The sequence below is a fragment of the Mus musculus genome, chromosome 7 (genome assembly GCF_000001635.26).
Source record: "Mus musculus strain C57BL/6J chromosome 7, GRCm38.p6 C57BL/6J".
Taxonomy (NCBI): Eukaryota; Metazoa; Chordata; class Mammalia; order Rodentia; family Muridae; genus Mus; species Mus musculus.
Genome location: NC_000073.6, coordinates 138,546,412 through 138,568,082, shown reverse-complemented (window position 1 = coordinate 138,568,082; position 21,671 = coordinate 138,546,412). Strand labels below are relative to the sequence as shown.

Here is a 21,671-nt window from a genome sequence, read left to right as displayed (position 1 = left end):
AATCTTTTGTCATAATGAAATATATAGCACTGTACAGAGACTATACAAATATTTTAATTTATTATATATGTGGATTTTAAAATATCTCATGTTCTTCTCTCAAAAATGTTTGCAATTTATGATCTTTAGACAAAGTGCATCACTGTACTTTCTGGAAACTAGCTACACTATCATGCTTATTACCATAGAAGGTAATGACATCATAGGCCAGAATTTGACCTACAAACCCCAGATATGACCATGAAGCAATGAGATTTATTTCCTTATTTACTTTATTGGCAAACTCAAGTGAGCTGTCACTTTCTGGGTAAGTCACCAAGGGATCCAGGATCTTTATTAAAACATTTTCCCCCAAGTCTGTTTAAAACATTTGAATTGCATTACCCTTCATAGCGAGCCCATAACCACAGACATGCTTTGTTATAATTGACGTTGGAAAAGGAGAAATTTCAAGCCAGGAAAACAAGCCCCTGGCTTTTGAAAAAAACAGAATTTGTACCCTTGCTAACCCTTGCAGATGTTCTCTGTCCACTCTGATGACAAGGCTGAGCTCTAACCCTCAGGATGTGAACCACTTGCAGGAGACATATTTATAGAGCAATCATCTAACTGCAGTGAGGGAAATGTTTAAGTTAGGTTGTTGCAAGACGGGATGTGGGCTCACCCTGTTTTCTTAGGGAGCTTGGATCTGGAAGTCTAGGGGACAACTGGCTATTTCTGGGGAAGCAGGACTTGAGCCCCAAGTGGCTCCTACCATGCCCATACCTACCTGAAGAAGCTTTGGATCTACTGAGTGGAACAAGGGATGGCTGAACTATCTTCTATCAACACCACATGCCCTGGGGACTTGGCTACTCTTTCCTGAACTAGCCTTGTGGTACCATTGCCATCTGTTGAGGGAGACAGGATGTCACTGGGGTGGGCGTTTGGGTTTTACAGGCCTGCCCCACATCCTTCTCACTCTCTGCTCTGGGTTGCAGGTACAATGTGATGGGTGGTTTTATGTTCCTGCCATTGTGTCTTCTCTACCTTGATGGCTGTATCCCTTCTGGAGCTGTAGACGAAATTTACTCTTTCACCTCTAAATTGCTTCTGTCAGGGTAGTTTATCACAGCAACATAGGTAAAACTAATACAATATACTTGCTGCCTGACTGCAGTGGGTCCACGCCTGAGTGTCACCATCCCTCTCTATAGACAAGGTCCTTCTGTAAGAGGAAAGGCACCAAAAGGAGATATGCAGGTCCCATCTCATTTTATCCTCTAGGTCCTCGTGTGAATCTTCTTGGAGTCACAACAGGCACAGCTCCATCGCACTGCAGGTTCTTTCATGGGTCTTCTCCACAGCAGATGGCTTTATGGATCTTTTAGGAAATAATATTCCATCATCCTTGTAGATGCTTCTTAAAATGCAGGTGTTCACTGTAACACCTAGAAATATAAATAAGTAACACTTATCCTGGGATCTCAGTGGTTTATTTAATAGCCATCACTCATCTATAAATTTATTGTTATATACAAAGTTGGAGATTCTGGTGGACATTTACTACACTATAAACTTTTAGGACAAACAGGTAAATCTAAGGAGGGAAAAAGAGTAATCCAGGACATAGGTTAATCGTTTGCCTTTCTCTCCTTCTTTGTTCTCTCTCTTTGGTGTGTAAGTTTTCTTGTGGGTAAGGGTGTATGTGACCTTGGAGATCAGAGGTCAACCTTTTATATCTTCCTCACAGAATTTCTCATTGAACCTGGAGCACCGTTGAACCAAGCCCCATGATCAGCTTAGTTCTGCCCACACTAGCCAGCACTGAGGTTACAGATGCGTGCCCCTGCATCTGGCTTTTATGCAAATGAGTGGGGATCTGAACACACGTCCTCAAGCTTGTGTTACAGGCTCCTCACTTGCCTCTTCCTGATGCAACACTGTAATGAGGCAGAGTGTTGGTCAATGAAGGCGCTAGTTTGGGCAAGTAATGTGTTCAGAGAACCCTGTGTCTGTTCATGAATGAAGTGATCCTTTTGAACAAAGGTCACCACTATGGCATCTTTGGGACAGCATCTACCTGGTAGACGTGTGCTCAGTTTGAGTAGGAGATTCACAGAAAGAGCTTCCTCATGGAGTACACATAAGGTACTCTCTGAAGCTGACCCACTCTTGTTTCTTGTACTGTTTTTTCCTGGTGACCTATGTGTGGGCATCAAGCCTCTATGGGTAGCTCACATATGGCTGGCACATTCTCCTATAGGGTAGTTCTACTTTTCAAACACATTTCTATTGCAAGTCTACCTGGATGCAATGCTTGCAGATTCTATTCCTGGAGACACTTTTTGTTTACACAGCCAAACAGAGGAATCCGTTGTCACACCCAACTAGTCAGGTGGTAGCTTGTTCCCCCTTCTCATTCCTACTGCCCCCTGTCAGTCTTCAGATAGAGAAAAGGGATGCTTATTGATTGCAAATCAAAGTTTGAGATTATGTCTAATGTGCCTTGGTAGACGACGGTCAAAGTCATGGTTTATGAATCATTTCCTTGGGGTGTGGAGATAAAAATTTAGGAAGAAAGGAATCCAATTTTCTGAAGAGCTGCACATCAGAAGCCAGGCATGTGCAGTAGAAGCTGGTAAGCTTGTCCAGGGTCAGATGCTGCTCAAGCAGAGACTGAATTAAGCCAATACAGATAAACTTGAGGATCGAGACCCTTATTCTATTTAGTGCATTCCTTCTTACCATGTAAAATTTCAGCATAATTGCCCTCCCACTCTGGCCAAACAGATCCCACAGCAGCCAAGCAGACAAGGTGGGTGCTTGGGGTTCTGTCTTAGTGCTGATGGTAGTGAGTGATGACTCTGAGGGGAGGAGCCATGCACTTCAAGAAAATAGCTATGGCCTGAGGACTAGAGTTCTTGTTTCTAATGAATGTACAAAGTACAGATCATCATGGCTCCTGGGATTACAGACTGCAATGACTTAATACATTTGACCTGTTCCAGTATTCATCTCTGATCTCTAATATGCTGTAGAGAATGTTCTGTGGTAGTTGATTTTCCCTAAGCTATCTAGCACTCCCCTCACCCTTCATAATTCATTTTTGCAGCATCCTTCTTGACCTGGAGAGTAAGCATCTCTCCTACCCTTCAGTGGGACGGTTTGAAGGGTTCATGCACAAGAGAGGTTCATACAGCAAAATGGGAAGCATGCTCCCAGGAAAAGATCAGAATTGAACAAAGCCCCTATGGAAGGCAGGCGTCCAGTCTTCAACCCAGGAGTCCAGGAAGAGGGACCCAGGGATTACAAACCTCTGGCGGGGGCATTGAATAACAGATAGTGATAATTTCAGGCAAGGAACATATGCCAAGCTCTCTGTGGGCTGCTAGGAGTATGGGAGAAGGGCAGCGGGAAATAAGAATGGCCAATACATTAGTAGAGCTGCAGCTTATTGGAAAATATAACATCTCTCTCTCTCTCTCTCTCTCTCTCTCTCTCTCTCTCACACACACACACACACACACACTCACACACACCCTTGCATATGAATCATGAGCAGGTATATAATAGAAAAGCAAAAGATAACCCCATCCAAACCTTGATTTTCCCAGGACACACATGGTTAAGATAGAGGCAAATATTCCATGATAGGAGTAGAATGTGAAAAGCCATGAGACACAAAGGTGCCTGCTTCCTCCCCCGAGGTGGATCTGGATCTAGCCATGGTTATATGGCTACATAGCATATAGCAGGAAGGCTCTAAAGACAAGTGGGAAATCAGGTAGAGGCTGAACCACTCCGGATCTTCGTGCCCATGTATGTGTGTGGATTTTATCTTTGGGGAAGCAGAAATCCATGTGGATTTTCGTGCACAATATGGAACTTACTGTCTCTTTGGAGAGTTGTTTTGATGTCTATGGAGGCTGAAGATGGGGAGTCAGGATGACGTACTGGGGGATAATGAGAGTGTGCAATCCAAATAGTACAGATGTGGATCAGGGAACTGGAGGTACAGAGCATTGGGAAGGGTGGTCAGAGCATACCAGGTGGATGAGGGAGAAGAAATCGTGGATGGGATGGTGACACAGTTTTTGAGACCCTGCCTTACATGGTGAGGCATGTTCTTTGTGGCCAGTCATTGTACCTGTTTCTCTGAGCAGCCAAGATAGGCACTCCAACACCATTTCATGTGAAATGGATAGCAAGTAATGGAGGAAGATGGTTCAGAAGGTTTCCTTTGGCACTTCAGTTGTGTGTCTCCAGGACATTTTGAGGTAGATCTGTGAGAAGCTGTGCAGAGCTCAGAGAAGATGTGACATGTATCTCCTGCACATGTGGACAGACTCCAGGGCACAAGACGATATAGTCACCCTGGGAGAGGGGGTGCAGGAGAGTGGAGCTGGGGCTGTTTCCTCCAGAACCTCACCTTTGGGGAAAAAAGGAAGAAAAGCAGGTTGTGAGGTGTGCTATCAGCAGAAGATGTGAGGAAGATGGCAAACAAAAATGTAGAAGGCATCACTAAGGATGCTTAGGCATCAGACACCAGCACTGTGGGAGACATCAAGGGCAGAGGGCAGAGGGCAGAGGGTGGGGTCAGTCCTGCTCTTGGTATTATGGCAGGGCCCTGCATTAGAGGGTAACCAAGGGAGATGGGAAACCTAACACCCAGTCCTGTTAAGGCAGAGACTCGTGAGGTTGTACTTAACCAGCAAGGCTTTGCATATGCTCCCAGTCCTAGTTCAATAAGCTTACTGATGGCCCCTCAGGCTCACGACTCAACCTTCTGTGCGCTTTCCATTTGTAAGATGAGCAGCTGGATAAATAAGATTACTACTTCCTTCTAACATTTGCATAGCTTGATTTTTCTTGTGTGTGTGTGTGTGTGTGTGTGTGTGTGTGTGTGTGTGTGTGTGTGAATCTAAGAAAGAACCACAGAGGTCTCACTTGATTTCTCCCATTCCTCCAGCTTTTGTGAAATGTGTAGCCAAACACACACACACACACACACACACACACACACACACACTCACAAACACACACTCACAAACACACACACAAACACACACTCACAAACACACACACACACTCACAAACACACACACACTCACAAACACACACACACAAACACACACACAAACACACACTCACAAACACACACACACTCACACTCACAAACACACACTCACAAACACACACACAAACTCACACTCACAAACACACACACACTCACAAACACACACACACAAACACACACTCACAAACACACACACACAAACACACACTCACAAACACACACACACTCACACTCACAAACACACACACACTCACAAACACACACACACACAAACACACACACAAACTCACACTCACAAACACACACACACAAACACACACTCACAAATACACAAACAAACACACACTCACAAACACACACACACACACACACACACACACACACACACACACACACACACACACCAGACAAATAAGCAATCCTCCCTCTGGAAAAAAATCCTTATGCATCAGTACTCCTGGCTGATGTGAGTTGCCTTCATTGCTTGTCTGATAGGCCAGACAGATGAGACTGAAAGATAAAAAAGTAAACAAGTCAGCTCCCCAGCTCCTTGTCTCCACAAATGTAGATGAAAATCACTGATGAGCTGGGTTCTTGAAGAAGCACTACAGCTTCCATAGAGGCAGAAGAGGGAGGCAGGAGTTGGCGCCAGCCTCCTTAGGATGGAGCTTCAGCAATGGACAGCTGTCCCATAGATTCAAGTGATGTCTGAGCTTCCACAACAGGCCTAGAAAGGCAGCTTGAGCTAAAGTCCACCTCTGACTCCCCATCCTTAGCCCTGTTCACAGGAAAGGGTCAACAAGACATGATTGGTTAGAGTCAACACTGGAAATGGAGACTTGTCATCCCAGCTACCCAGGAGGCTAAGGCAGGAAGACTGCAAGTTTAACATCAGTTAGGAGAGTCTTGCCGATTTACTGAGATTCTGTTTTAAAACAGAAAGAGTAAAAAGAGATCTGGGGATGTAACATATTGGGCAGCACACTTCACAAGCCTATGTTAGGCTCTGGGTTCAATCTCTAATACTGCAGTAGACAGACAGAAGACAGCCTGGCCACTGTGAGAAGAGCCTTGCAGCAAGCAGAGCCACAGAGAGTGTAGCACTAACAATATCGGATTCCCAGGGCTGCAAAGAGAGCAGAGCTCTGCATATCTTGGTGAAAATACAGAAATGAATTCCATGAGTGTTTAATCTGGGAGTTATTAGTTATGTAGTCAACTGAAATTGGTTTTACACACTGAGCATGACAGAGTTAGCGTTCTAAGCAAGAGGACATTTCCCTGCTTAAGTCAAATCTGTCTTCTAAATCTCCTCTAGGAGCATCGCTTGTAGGAAGCTACTCTGTCCCATTCAAAAGGGCCCACTGTTCAGGGAAGCATCCCTTAGCTTTCATTTACATTGGTAGGTTTTGCATGTAATTTTTTTTCCAGTGGAAAGTTCTGATCCTCAAAAGAAAATGGGCAGAGATATTGGGTGGAGACACATATCAGTTGTTGAAGAACACAGGCTAGGCCAGCTCTGGAGCCTTCGCTTGCTGAATTTGCTCTACCTCCTATTCTGTTGATGGAGCGAGACTTGATCACTGCACATTTACAAAGTCTCTGGGAGAAGCATCAGTCTGAGGGATCCCCTGGACTTGAGCCTACACAGCTTGTGATCTGGTAGGATCCAGGACTTCCAAGCAGAGGAAGGTCTGCCTGGGGTCCAGGCCTTAGGAAGAGAGGAAGTAGAGAGTCTTTGCAGCAGTGATGCCCCTAGCAGACCTCACAGAGACTGAGCTGAGTCCTGGCCTCACACAGGTCTGGGCCTGAGACCTGCAGAAACTGATGCCTTTTACAGTACTGTAGAGCAAGTCTGACCTTGTCAGAGAGCTTTGCCGTGAACACCAGAGTGTTCCAATTTCTGGGACCCTGCTCTTCTTTCTTCCTCAGGGACCTCAGCCTGCTCCCCCAAATTATCCAGATCAGAGTTCTGCGGTGTGAGACTTCCAGCAGCCATGAATTCTTTGAGGAAAGGTTTCTCAGAGCCTTGCAGAATTAGTGGGCAACACCATGGGGCTTTAACACCCACAGCACTGTGGCAGCAACTTATATGATATCTAGAGACAATGGTGGGTAGCTACAGAGCTCATGGTACCCATAGATCACATGGCTGCAGATCCGCCTGATGCCCAGAGACCTTGGTGGCTGCAGACCCATGTATTACTCAAGATCCACGATGGCTGTAGCTGCATGCTTAGGAATTATCAGAATTACAGATCCTCACAGTGTTCGGTACCATGATGGCTCCAGACCCACATGCACCCAGGGACTGTGACGGGCTTAGGCCCATATGGTACCCAGGGATTGTGCAGATTTGGATTTTATGCATTTAGATGTTGGTATCTAGTTGAACTTTGGAGGTCTTATGGAATACCTGGCCAGGGCTATCCCTACCCATGAGAGGACAACAATCTTGGGCACTGGAACTGTAGCAAGCTGAGTCTGAGACGTCTGATAATCGGGGTTGAGGGGGGTGGACAGAAAAGAACAGCTGAGCCTGCTGGTACAGATTTTTGTCACCTGCTCCTGGCTGTGTCACCCACAGTGCCACACGCTGAGAAGGCAGCGTGCACACTGTCCACTGTGCTTGTGGGGGAGGCCCAACTTTAGCACTGTGCATATTCTCTGTTGCGCCAACATTTTCTAAAACTGCTGACTAAATAGGATGTTAAAGGGCAAGCACATTAGTTTGGATTTCTATGCCCTTTCCTCATTTCTTCCTCATCTGCGTCAGAGTACGGCAGTCCCTTAGTGGAGCCCTGCATAACACAGTAGCTTGCGTGGTCTATGTGGCCCAGAAGGCTCTCCAGAACGAGGTTTCACCATACTGAGCCCCAGCTGTGTTCTTGAGGGTGAGCAGCTACCCTAAGACACAGGGTGTGGCGGTCAGAAGTAGGGGGGAAAGCTGGGCCTTGTGTTCTTTAGAGACAGTGAGTGGGAAAAATTCATCAGCACCACAATTTGGGCAGTGCGTATTGCTCCGTCTAACTTGCATATCACCAACATGCTGAACTTTGCTGGGTTAGGTCAGAGTTTTGAACTCATTATATGTGCTGTTCATATGGGGTAGAGAGGGATAAAACACACGGCCGTGCTTCCTCCACACTATTGAGACTTCCTTCACCACCCTCTTGCCTGGGTCTTTGACAAAGTAAGGAACCTTGCAAGCCCTGGTTGATACACTTGATGGTGCCTGTGGCGTTAACTTTCCTATCAGGACTGACTGCTGACAAGCCTCTACCCATCCCTAATATGGGGGTGGGAAGACATAGAAGAGAATGCCCACTATTCATCGTCCCTACCACATAGAGACAGCAGAGGCGAGAGCTTCAGCAACACAGGGAGAACATGGCACGCGTGGACCCAAATGCCAGCTGCTGTGCCCCATCCCCATCTCGTGCCTGTCCCTGGCCTTAGCCACGACTAGCGCTCAACCTGTGCTGTTTTTGATTCTCAAAGCAAGATTTGTCTTGCTTCTGAGTCCTGACTATCTTTCCCTTTCTCTCCCTTTTCATACTGCATGCATATTGCTGTTTGGGGAGCAGAGGGGATTCAACAATGCATGCGCTTCTTACACCGACTTGACCAAAATGAGGGTCATGTGATCCATGCTGCTAAGTGGACCGAGTGATTCCTGTGTCTAGAGATTAATCTTTGTCGTGATGTGAGGACAAAGCTGAGCCATTTGAAACTAGCTTTCATGTGGTTGATGTTGGGATGAACATCCCACAGCACTTTGGGGACAGTGCTCCAAGCTCTGCTTGGAAAAGACAGGACACGGTTACTGTTTGTTTACACACCCCTGAGAACCTTCAGGACTTAAGTTCTGTTTATGTAGTCATCTGGAAAGAGCACCCATGAGAGCTGTGCTGTTTAGAATAATTATCCCTGTGCCTGGCTGCTTGGTTCACTTGCATGGGGAGACGAGGAATGCTTGGCCGATGAATTACAAAATCTTCCATTTTGCAAGACACTGTCAGACAGGGACTCTGATGCATTTCTGAACGGTCCTATTCAACCGTGGCTTTAAATTTCTTTTCTGATAATTTTATCTCCCGAGGAGTGGGACGATTGAAGAGAATAGCCCACTGGGTACGAGATAATTGATATAAAATGGCTGTGCCCAGAGGACTGGGAGAAGCCATCCTGCTCTGAGTGTGTGGTTGTTAGAGCCCATCGAATACCATACTGGCAAAGGAGATGTCAAAACTGCTCCTGGTGAAAGACAGAGACGCTCACTCCTATCCCAAGACTGCTGAAGGAGAGATGCTCAGGGTGGAGGGGAGTGTGGGGAGCGGTGGCAGAAAGTCACAGTAAGATGCAGTTTTATGATGTCATTGCTACTTAATCTAAAGAGAAAAGGCAAAGAAGAACCAAGAAGCATAGCTCTTTCTGCTGATGTCAACTTTGAAGCAGAAGCAGAGAGTATAGGAGATGTAGACCACTAATGATTGTGTGAGGTCTCTCCCCTGGGCCAGAGGCTAACTGAGGTACCTACTAACATACCAAAGTGGACCTGGTATCCGCCTTCTCCCAGCAGCCCCCAGTTCCCACCCTACAGGGCCTTCCTGGCTGGCATACCCAGCCCCTTACCCTGAACTCTCCAGCCCAGGGGCTGGGCTGCCCTTTCCCCAGATTCTGTTCCCTACCTATATAATCCAGCAGGTTTGGCTACACTGGCCCTTTTTACCCTTGAATCCCCTTGGCCTCTTAGTCCTCTCCCTCCCCTCCCCTCACCCTCTCATGGCCTGGCTCTGGGTCATTTTCACGCTGGTCTCTCTCAGTAGTTTCTGCCTCTGGCTATGTTCTTTCTCATATCTACAGTAAACTTTCTCTCCTCCACCCTACCTAGGACCAGTTCTGTCCTCCTTATTTCTTCTTTCCATCCATTGAGCTTTGTGCATTCTGGGAAGTGGGATTCTTTATAGGCAAAGCCTAGAATAACACTAAGAATAAAAACCTTATTCTGGATATTTCCATGGAAGGAGGTCCAGGACCTTAAATTCCCCCATGGAGCAGTATGCCCTGTGTAGGAGAAGTTGGCTTGATTCACAGAACCTCCTGATCTCCACCAGAGAATACAATCTGTGGTAGTAAGGTATGGCCTCCAAGCTGATGGAAGGGGAGACCCAAACTCAGGAAATGAGGGCAATGGCCAGGGGCCTTAGAAAGGCTGCAGGAACTGCCAGGGTCACAAGCTGATATGAAGTCTCTGGAAGCAGATGTGATCTATGAAGTTCTTTATCTATCTACCCAAGCATCCCAAGGTCTTGGGTGTACTTTCATTCCAATCCCTGCATGAATATTGGAGTCCTTGCTCCTCTGTAGTGCAGGGGCAGATGCTGATACTGTGAAGACACACTTACTAAGAGAAACACCCTTGCCTGCTCCACCCATTCAGAGAAACACCCTTGCCTAGTCCCTCTCCTCTGAAGCTTCTGGACCACAAACAGCCGCATCACCATGGCTCACTCGGTACTTTCAGTCAGCCAACATTCTTGGGACTTGTTGCTTCCCAGGGTATTTTCTTTTCACTTACACTTAATAGTAAGTCACTGACTGACTGAGCATGCAGACATCTCATGTTGCCATAGTTTATATAAATGCAGTCAACAAGGAAAGGGCTATCTGAGGCTCCTCTGTGTGGTCTTCATTCCCACTGGGGTCTTGTTCATGTGGCCATGGTCAACAGAGGAGTCAGATTCTGCAAGAGGCATTAGGGTTCTTGGATGTGTGGCTAGTGGCCATCACAGAAGCCCATTGCTCAGAGAAGGAAGATGGCCTGGGATGTGTGATGGGCTTCAGTACACTGGGCAGCTGAAGAAATCACTGTAAATCCATCATGATCTTTTTGGCACCCATCGAAGCTACCCATGTCCTTAGCTCAGCAAACAGAAAACAGGGATACTTGAATTTGTTAGGTGAGTCAGGCTACTTAACTATTAATGTGCCCAGTGAGGTATAATAGATTATTATGTCCAGAGCACATGTCAGGAGCTGACAGCATCTCACTGGCTTGAACACCAGGGACTCTGAATTGGTTTTTGTTGTTTGTGGTGGTTTGAGTGAGAATGGCCCCACAAGCTTATGTATTTGAACACTGTCCCCCCAGGTGGTGTGGTTTGGGGAGGAGGTCCAACCTTGCTCGAGGAAGTAAACCACTGGGGGGGGGGGGTAGGCTTTGAGAATTCACCACACAGCTTCCAGTCTTCTTGCTCTGCTTCATGTGTGCAGTTGAGCCTGTGAGCATTCAGCCTCCTGCCCTGACTGCCATGCCTGCCTACTGCCATGCCTCTTTCCCATCAAGGACTCCCATTCCTCTGGGATTGCAAGCCAAAGTAAACTCTTTCTTCCATAAGTTGCCTTGCTTAAGGCATTTTGTCATAGCTATAGAAAAGTAACGGATACAGTGTTCTTAGCTCCAGAGACTCTAACCCATGCAATGGCACTGCCATCGGTGGCCTCAAAGGGCCTCTTTTGTGACTGTGACTTATGCAGATGGACCTCTCAAGCTACCGCGTCACTGCACTCAGTGCTACCCGTTCCGTAGAGGTCTCTCCAGGCCTGTGTCTTCTTCTACTTCCAACACGTGCTCCAGCTTCCAGAGTCCCAGCAGCAAGATCACCACTGAATCTCCAAGCAGCATGCCCCCTGTGCAGTCTGAGTAACGGCTTCCACAAAGACTTTCCTGTCTATGTACAACACACACCTAGAGATACACACAAAGGTACACACATGCATGCTAAAACTGTCTGGAATTCCAAGAAACACATTCATTTGGTCAGTCTTGTCAAGGTAAAATGTCAAATATGGGTGCTTTCCTAAGGCCCGTGTGCACAGCATCACAGCACCGACTTCGGCTCCTCCCACAATCTGGAACCCACTGCAGTAGTTTTTAAGGGGCTGTTTTTATATTTCAAGCTCTGACTGGGACTGATGAGTGCACATGTACCTTAAATGAAAAATAATTAAAGAGATAATTGAACTGCTTTAAAATCTTCACCTGAATTTGAACTCAATCGTTTTTAGTTCAAGAGGGAGGGAGACTCGACAGGGGACGAGACTTCCCTTGCATTCTTTGGTGAACTTCTATTGAAGGCAATTACTCGAGTTCTTGTTGGTAATCTATTTCCTCTTAGTAACACATTAGTAATCAAAAGTTGAAGGCTTTCAATTTGCAGTTTCATTTGAAAGTTAGGTGCACGGTTTTGTTCAGACACAGCCACTTTCTAAACTGCCACAATATACCTGCCGCCCAAGAACTGGCCGTGCATTTAAGATTTAAAGAGAGATGGCCAGGCATGGGAACAGGCAGAGGAGACAGAAACTGACTCGGGCATCATGAATTCGCCTGCAAGTTTTGCTGTTGTCCTGAGGACTGAAGAATGACAGGGGACACTGAGTTTTGGAAGTGAATGTCCAGGGGTGTGTTTGTACGCTTGTGCAGTGTGCACTGGGACAAATGTATCTCTGCATCTCAGAGCCTCATGCTTAACACAGAGTGACAGAGTTCACAGAGTGACAGAGTTCACAGAGTGACTTGTTCAAGGAACAAGAAGGAAGCTGAGGATGCTTCAAGAGAGGGTGCAGAAGGAGGATATGAGAAACTGTCTGATCAGTTGGGGAGGAAGGGGGAACTTAGAAGCCCACATACCATTTGAAGGCTGATTACTGAAGTCAGTCAGACTCCTCCTTGCAGTAGGGATGGCTGCAGAGAAGAGCACTTCATATGCTGGACACAGTCCCCACCTTGGCCCTGGCTCCCTGAAACAGCAGGAAGGTGAGATATAGTCCCTATACTTGTTGCCTCACAAGGGTGCCGTGAGCTCTGTCTTTTAGTGACTGTGACATCTGTCTATAAGCCCGAAAGCATGTAAAGTTTCTGAGTGAAAGAGAGCCTTTCATAACTCTGAATTTTCAGGAGAGGAGTCAGTGCTGCTCTGGAACAACATTTAAAGTTGTACATGAAAACAAATGGCCATCGTTAACACATTAACACACAGTAGGAAACTCTCCAAAAGTGTACTAAGGCCAACTCTTTCAGTTGATCTATAAATGATGCTCAGATCTCAGGCTAAGCCCATAGGCCAACAGCAGGGCTATCTGGATCATGGCCAAGCTTTCTTTTTCCCAGGTAATTCAGACACTGCTGAGTTCTTCTTGGCCACCCTATCATAGTTTATACTGATAGAGTCCTCATAACCATGTATGGCTTTCGGAGGTGCTAGCTGGGACTCAAGCCACAAACTTGTGAACACATACCCTAGTGTCAGCAAACACTGGCCTTTGCTGAGAAGGTAAAGTTAGTGAGGTATTTGGAAGAGACAATGGGAGGGGCTCTGGCTCTGCTGAAGAGCCAGGGAAATCCCTCTTGGAAAAGAACACAGGCTCAAACCCAAACTGTTGCCGCAGTTAGTAAGGGTCAGTGTGTGGAGAGCACTGAGGACAGAGGACTGTATAGGGAAGAGCTAGGCAGGTGAAAGGCCAGAATGGGGTCTACAGAGGCGTCTGGGCTCTGCTGTTACTATCAAATCCTTAGACTGACTTGGACATACCCCTGACCTTCTCATTCTTCCATTCCCATCTACGTAGCCTGGGCTCTCAGAAACCACAACCTGCTGCTTCTTTGTTAGGGAATGAGGTATCAAAGAGTAGAACAGTGGTTTATCCTCTCTGCTCCTGCCAATGAGACTATTGTTGATTCTTCTGCTGTATCCTGAGGTGCCAAGATGACTGCCTCCAGGAGTTCACTGTGGTCCAGGGAGGTGTCACAATAGAGGAACTTTGTGGCATGGCCTGTGTCCATGGTGCCTGAAGACCTCACACATCTGAGTCACACATGAATTCATGATTACCAGGCATGGGAATGCATGAATGCATACATGACAGGCATGCCTTGCAGCATCTCACATCCCAGTACTAACAGAAAGGTTACTTGCAGAGGGGAAAGGCATAAGGCAAGCCGCCGGTGGATAGCGTACAAGATGGATGAGATCAAGGTTACTAAAAATGCATGTGGGAATCTTTATACTACCCACGGGTCCATTTCTATAACACACCCAGGAGAAGTGAGCCACTTGAGCCCCACTATATCATCCTTTCCTTTGTCTCCTCCCCCTCTCCCCAATTACTGACTATGGACTGAACGACTGGTCTGGACACATTCTTGTGTCCCCAAGTTTATATGCTAAAGCCCCAACACTCAAGGTGTCAGTGTCAGGAGGACATCAACTTTGTGAAGTGGTGAGTGTGAGGCCTGCTGGATGCAGTCAGCACCATGTTAAAAGAGGCTCAAAGAACATGAGCTCTGTGTCTAGTGAGGATCCTGGTAGGAGCAGCAGACCCTGGTCTGGGACTTTCCCCTCTACATTATGAAAAACCCAGGTCTATTGATTGAGTCTCAGTTCATAGTACTTTGTCAAAGTCATCTTAAGATGATTACCCCATGGTGATTGGCGCCTGATTCCATCTCTCCCTTAGCCTATGACCCATAGCCCTCCCTGACCCCAGTAGACAGCCTACTCACACCCTCTACTGTCTGGCAACAACATCTCTGCTTCCACTCTAATTTTACCAGCACCTCTCCTTCCAGTGCTGTCCAGTTGCCCTACCAGTCCAGCAGGTGCAGGATCAACATATCCTCCTGGGAGGAACCTCTTGGACTCTCTGCTAAATCTGTCCCTACACATGAGGTTGAGATAGAGTCCCTTTCTTCCTTCCTTCCTTCCTTCCTTCCTTCCTTCCTTCCTTCCTTCCTTCCTTCCTTCCTTCCTTCCTCCCTCCCTCCCTCCCTCCCTCCCTCCCTCCCTCCCTCCCTCCCTCCCTCCCTTCCTTCCTTCTTTCTGTCTTTCTTTCTCTTTTCAACTGCCTGTTGACATAGGTACGCATAGTAGTTTTTTAGTTAGAGAAAATAATCTTCTCTCCAATGCCTTTTGCTTGGCTTAATGAGGACGTTTATAGTTCTTGAAGTACTTCACATCATCTGAATAGCTAAACAGGGTTATATGTGAAGAACCAACAAATGGAACACAGGAGAGGAGCAAAAGAGTGTGCTGGACATGGATCTGCACCCCAGACAGTCAACCAGGCTACAGCAACTCCGGGCTCTGATCGTATCTGAAAATCCAAAGGACCTTGCTTCACTGCCTCCACTGCAGAAGCCTCTGGGAACTCCAACTCACTGTAGAAACTTTACTATGTATGTAAAAATGCATGGGAAAAAAACCTGGCAACTTGAGGTGCTGGGAATATTAAAACACATAGTGTAGTCATATTACCTAGTGGTTCATAACATATTTTGAAGAGATATGCAAACCAGAGTGAAGGAGACTGAGCGCTCAGAAGTGGTGAGCTCCACCTGTCTTGTCTTATGCAGCAGAAGTCAGCCCTTTCTTCTCATACCTGTTTGGAAACACTGAGCCAGATGGGGCTCCAGAAAACAACGCATCCTTAGAGAGACCTCTGGCCTTTTAACTACATGCTGCCTGCTTTTGTTGGAGACAGCCCCATCTCTTTCTTCATTGTCTAGTCTTGCAATGTCCCTTTCATGGTTGCTGTGCCTACCTTGCCTCTGCATCCCCAGATAGTAGGCATTGGTTGTTTCCTGGAACATATGGAATGATTCTATAACCTTTCCCCAAGGCAGCCAGGTTTTGGGCCCCAGGCTTGTGGATGGCAGATTCATAAAACAGGTGGCTTGGGGACTGATAAACCTGGATAGTTTTACCTGGGAAACCACCATTTCTGACTGTAGAGCAAAGTAGAAGTATTTCTATCTGTGAATTTCTATCTCCTTCTCCATGTGAGGGGCCAAGTCAGTACACAGGATGCTCAGTGTCTGGGAGTTGAGGGCTATGGGACTTAATGAACATGTCACTCACAAGCTAGATTGGGCACACTCACACTCAGGGACACTTGAGCTTGTGGTGGATAAAACAGCATCATTTGAGTTGAATACCAGCCCAACCCTTGCTTACGTTGTGCCCGGCATGTTCTTTGAACTCCAAAAGCTTCTGGGAGCTCAGGGGGGAAAAACTGATATTTGAAATGAAAGGGAATCATGCTGGAGATGCGGTGGCACGCGTGGAGCAGCTCAGGGTGACCCTGGAGCTCTGTTATCAGGGCCTCCCCTGATCCTCAAATGAACCCTCTGTGTGCCCTTTTTATCTCAATGGCTCACGGAGCTCGACAAAGCTTATTGCTGAAGAACCAACCGAATCCAACCTTGAGGCCCTATTTACAGCCCTGATACAATCTTAAAAATGACTCAAGCTGGGCATGGCTGGAGACCGCCGTCTGCTTAGAGACAGGCTTGGGAGCCCCTGAAATAATAAAGCCCAGGGTGCACTTCACAGAGGCACGCTGAGCCTTGCAGTCCTCTGGGTGCCGATAATGAGTTTTGCAGAGAAAATGAGACCCTTTCCCTATGCTGCATTATCTAGCCCCCATCTTTCTGTTAACTGATATTATCCCAGAAATTACCAGAAGGCTAAGAGAAACCGACCTGAACTCTATTCATCCCTTCTCAGCCTTCCAGAATTTTCCTTAAGTCTAAACCATACACTCACCCTGGGTCCAGTACTGTCACACTCTTTATGAAGGGCAAAAAGGAGGAGCCATTTAGATAATGGGGCTGAAATTTCCAATATATTACTTTTGAATCCATGCTAGGAGTGAATACCAAATTGCTCTCCCACACGTATTATTAGATGAATCATCACAACTATGGTTTCCTGCAGTGGGCCTACACCAGAGAAGCCTGTCACTAATCAGTCATGGAAGGGGGCCCTGCTTCACCCAGCAGAACCACTGACTACTGATAGATTCTGGAAGAAGGGGAGTCATTGTTTTTAATTGTGCACCCATTGCAGAAACCATCAGACTATCATGGACAGCTCTGAACCCACTGTCACCCAGACAGCTCTGGTTAAATTCGGTCGGTGATAAAACAAAATGAATTAAAATGAATTGGCAAAGATTTTAGGGAGTGCAATGGGGAAACGGGGGCAAGAGGAAGGTAGAGGGTGAGAGCGATCAGTATGTAAAATTGTCAATGAACACATTTAATTCCCCAAAAAACTATAGCAAGAAGCTCCTATTAGTTAACAATGTTAACACTTGTCCCCACCTCATGGTTAATCAGTAAATATTGTCCTCCTAAGTGGCAGATGGATAAACAAACACAGCCTTCAAACTCAGCTTTGAGATGCTCAGAGCCTGCGGTATTTGCTATTTTTCTCAGTAATCACATTTTCTCCTGTCACTCAGTCCCTATTTTCTAAATCAGTAAAAAGCTATTGGCTGCGACTTGGGAATTTCCAGAAAACTAATTGAAATGATGTTTAACACGGTGACAACATTTTGGAAACATTGTAATGCCGGAAAGCTATGGACAGAAGCCCTCCTGCCCCCAAGTCTCCTGAGCCCCGCCTTCTATTTTTAAATTGTTAATCAAAACTGCCTGACTTATTGCTGATAGAGAGATGGAATAAATCTTTCTATCCCCCCAAAGCTGTTTAAATTATTCACCGTGCTTGCTACTTCACTCCTGAAGGGAGATTATCCCTTTTAATTGGAAATCTTCTATTATTTGTGCCTGAAATGTTTGAAAGAACAAGTTGAGGCGCAACCACTATTAATAGCTCACTGCAAGAGAACATAATAAAGTTGAGGTTGCATGGAAACTATTCATTGAGAGGCACATTAACTAGTCATTTCCATTAATCATGCCCCAAACATACGAGGGACAGCACAGGCCCCCCGCACATCTTACCAGCTTCATAACTTCAGTTTCTTGCCTGCTTAAGCAAGGCTATTTTTTTTTTTTCAGAGCTGTCACCCGCACAATTAGATGGCCGTGTTTCTGTGGAGAGGGGAGGTGTATCCGGAAGTTAGCCTCCCCGGGATCATCATCCACTACAATGGAAATAGCCTGAGTTTCTGTAGTGGGCTATGAAGGAGAGTCAGCTTGCTGATGATGTAAGTAGTCTATGAAAAAAAGCTTTTGTTTCCAGTAACCTGAGAGTGACTGCATATCACCTGCAATAGACAAGAGGCACAGGGATTATCCCCACTCCTCAGGGCACCCAGAATCCTGTAGCAAAGGTGGGATTCCAAAAGATGCCTGAGAAAAGGCACAGCAGCTCAGAGGAGTTGGAGGTTTGTCACGGGGTGTTCGAGCTGCTCCACCCGGATAGAAAGACGAATTTGGTGCCCCCAGGTCAAGGAGAAGTCGCCTGAGGAGCTCCTGGTGAATGGAAGCCTTTTGATCAAGGCTCCTAGCTCCGTGCCTTGCTGGTTCCAGGAATTTTAGCTGTTATTCAGCTGCCACAGATGAAAAGAATCACGTCCATTCTCCCTCGAAGCCCTCCCTTCTTTCTTCTTCTCTGGGCTGCCCTCCTTTCCTTCCTGTTGAAGAAGTCTAAGGTCTATGGTAGTTTTCTGGGGAGGAATTCTTTCTCGCCATGAGTAGACTTTCCCTGAAAATTAGCACTGAGTTTTACTGTGGGTGGGGACCAAGGGGAATTTACCCAGTGTGTCCATACAAAATGCTCTGGACTGGGTTGAGACTGAATCCGTAGTTGTGGGCTGAGGTGTGTGAGAGAGACTACCTCTGTGAGAACCCATGTGTGCCCCAGGCCTTGTGTTTGAAGGTGTACAGCTCTTGGACTGCTCCTGAGCCTGAGCCAGAGGTTATAGCCCCTCAGACCTGTGAGGAGCTTCTGTCCACAGAAACAGTGGGACCTGTGCACCTTTGCTGAGGTGACAACTCTCTAAGACTAGGACTTCCCGTCATCCAAGTTAGAGCCCCGTGGAATTACACTCAACTCATATTTGCATGGAAGTAGAGATACCAAAGATACCAAAAAAATAAGACATAAATCTCCAGTTCATGTCTCTATAAACTATTTCCTTCAGCTAGGTTTCACTTTCTAATCCCCTCCCAAACTTTCTAATTTCTGTCACCTCTCAATATATTATTGGGAGGATTAACTCACAGAGGAGCCCAGAGCCCTCAGGTTCAAATCACTACAGCCAACCCCCAGCTCTGAACACAGCTGCAATGGGAATTGGACCTTCTGCATACAATCCTCTGAGGGGATAGACCATATGCAAATCTTAACAATGATCCAAGAACATTGGGAGGTTTTTTTCCTGTTCATCTGAGTGGTTCTCAACCTTCCTAATGCTGTGACTCTTTAATACAGTTATTCATGTTGTGTTGTCCCCAACCATAAAATTATTCCATTGCTACTTCATAACTGTAATTTTGAATCATACTGTAATGAATCATAATGTAAATATCTGATATCCAGGATCTGATATGTGACCCCCAGAGGGATCTCTCTCACAGGTTGAGATATGCTGATCTAATTTTTTTTTTTTTTTTGGTTTTCCGAGACAGGGTTTCTCTGTGTATTCCTGGCTGTCCTGGAACTCACTCTGTAGACCAGGCTGACCTCAAACTCAGAAATCCACCTGCCTCTGCCTCCCAAGTGCTGGGATTAAAGACATATGCCACTACTGCCCGGAAAGTCTTTACTTTCTTTCAGCAACATGTAGCTTTCTGGGCATGTGCCTGCCTACTCTCTGTTATCTTCATTTCTGTGTTCAGTTCTTTTTATGCTGTTGTACATATTTTCTTAGTTCTATGGTCAGTTTGTTCACTGCTGCTGGACAGAGGCAAAGCTGACTCTTAAATTTTTAATCTTGTGCCCCACAGTTTGGCTAGAACCATCTGTTTATTCTAGCGGTTTCTTAGCGGATCTGTAGACTTGCCTGTGTTCAAAACCATGTTGGCAGCAAATGTGCCTTTTCCCTTTCAGATCAGGATGGCCATTATTTCTTTTTCTTTCCCAATTGCCTTGGTTGGAACTGCCAGTACTGTGGTGCGTGGAAGGGGCCAGAACAGAGTGAACAAGATGCTTTTGTTCCGAATCCCAGCAAGGCTTCAGGCTTCTGTTATTAGGCAAAGGGCAGCCGTGGGCCTTGCAGGGGCCCGTCATCACACTGAGATGAGTTCTTTGCCATAGTTCGCTGGAAGCTTCTTTTGGTAGGAGGCTGGCACAAGTTAGGAATCAATACTAATCCTGAGAAGCCTTGATGTGTTTAGAGCAGTAGCCACTAAGTGAACACTAGACCGTGCTGCTAAGTTCCCTCAATTCAGAGGTGTGGGCTGTGAAAAATGAACAGGGTTCCTGATTAAGGAGGCATGAATCCCAGAGCAAGTTGGTGGCTGTGTCTCCTTCCTATAGAATTCTACTTGCTTGGTTCCTTTGTTGAGATAAGACTGGCTCCTCTGCTGGGAGCTGGAGGAGTCAGCGAGGGAGTTAGGTCTTTGGGGGGATGCTTATCGTGGATTTATTTCCATGCTGATGCCTAGATTCACTTGTACACTCCTTTTCCTGATGAAGGAGAGACATCTGAAAAAAATTTCTGTAATTTATAAATCAGAGCAAAGGACTAACATCATTTACCAATGAGGTCATTTGGACTTTGGACACAGAAGGTGATCTGGATCCAGAAACACATGTAGGCTCCACTCAGAATACACTGGGCGCATTACTAGAGGGGCTGCATTGTCATGACCCACTGTGGACCTCGGTGTGGCAACTGCTGTGTGTTGCTGGTGAGGAAGACAGATTGACCTCAGAGGCAGAGCAGGAGGCTGGAGGACAAGTGAGGCCTGGCTGTCCTCTGGGGACCTTGAAGCCTGCCTGCCTTTCTTCATGCTGGACTACCCAGGTGCAGCAGAACACAAACAGACAAGCTTATGCTGTGAGCCTCCTTTGCTCTAGCTAGCTTAGAAGTTTTTGCTAGGAGTAAAGTGGGACAGGGAGTTGGCCTGTCACACTGAGTTCCAGAGCAGTAGGTAGCTCTGGTTTCTCCATGTATGAGGAGGCTCTGTGAATCTCATTGCACTCTGCTTAGCTGTGAGAGGTTGACAGTGCCAGCATGCACACACACACATGCACACGCACACGCACACACACACACACAGATACTTTACCAGACATGAATATGTACAGCCATGCACACATACACAAGCATAGGCAGGTATGCTCACAAATACACCCAAACACACATATATGCACAAAAATAGAGAGGCACACATGCAAATACACAGAGAGATACATAGCACACTTGCATATGTACATGCAACATCCTTCATGGAAAGGCACACATGTGCAGATACCTCTTCATATACAAAAGCATGCATGCATGAACACATATGCACACATCAACCCAAATACAAAAATACATATGCATATACAAATGTTGTGGAATATTTTACCACCATAGACTCAGCAGACTCTCACTATGTCACAAGCAATTTATTAAAAGCATAATAATTGGTATGTGCAATAAGTGAGCTGGAGTGATGGTGCCAGTTCCATGTCCCCACAGCTTTGTAGGAGTGAGGGGGAGGGGCAACGCCAATGGCCGGAAGTGGGAAAGACAGCATGAGACCTTGTAAAGTAGCACTGAGGAAGCCATGATGCTAACTGCAGCAGGTGAATACTGGGTATATTTGAAGCAGCACCACATGGCCCTGGTTATGTTAAAAACC

The 21,671-nt window shown here is 46.3% G+C and overlaps 2 long non-coding RNA genes across 2 annotated transcripts in view; one reads left to right on the top strand and one right to left on the bottom strand.

The window, feature by feature from the left end:
• Gm30751 overlaps nt 1-21,671 on the top strand; it is a 121,760-nt gene that overhangs the window by 40,336 nt on the left and 59,753 nt on the right. The window contains exon 2 of the long non-coding RNA XR_378599.1: nt 17,931-18,079. This is a non-coding gene — a long non-coding RNA (predicted gene, 30751). The remainder of the gene's footprint in view (nt 1-17,930; nt 18,080-21,671) is intronic.
• Nucleotides 1,089-13,841, bottom strand: 4930543N07Rik (RIKEN cDNA 4930543N07 gene). Its single transcript, NR_131022.1, has 5 exons — nt 13,664-13,841; nt 12,756-12,865; nt 11,606-11,810; nt 4,130-4,411; nt 1,089-1,430 (listed from the first exon to the last, which is right to left on the bottom strand). It is a non-coding gene; the product is annotated as an RIKEN cDNA 4930543N07 gene (long non-coding RNA).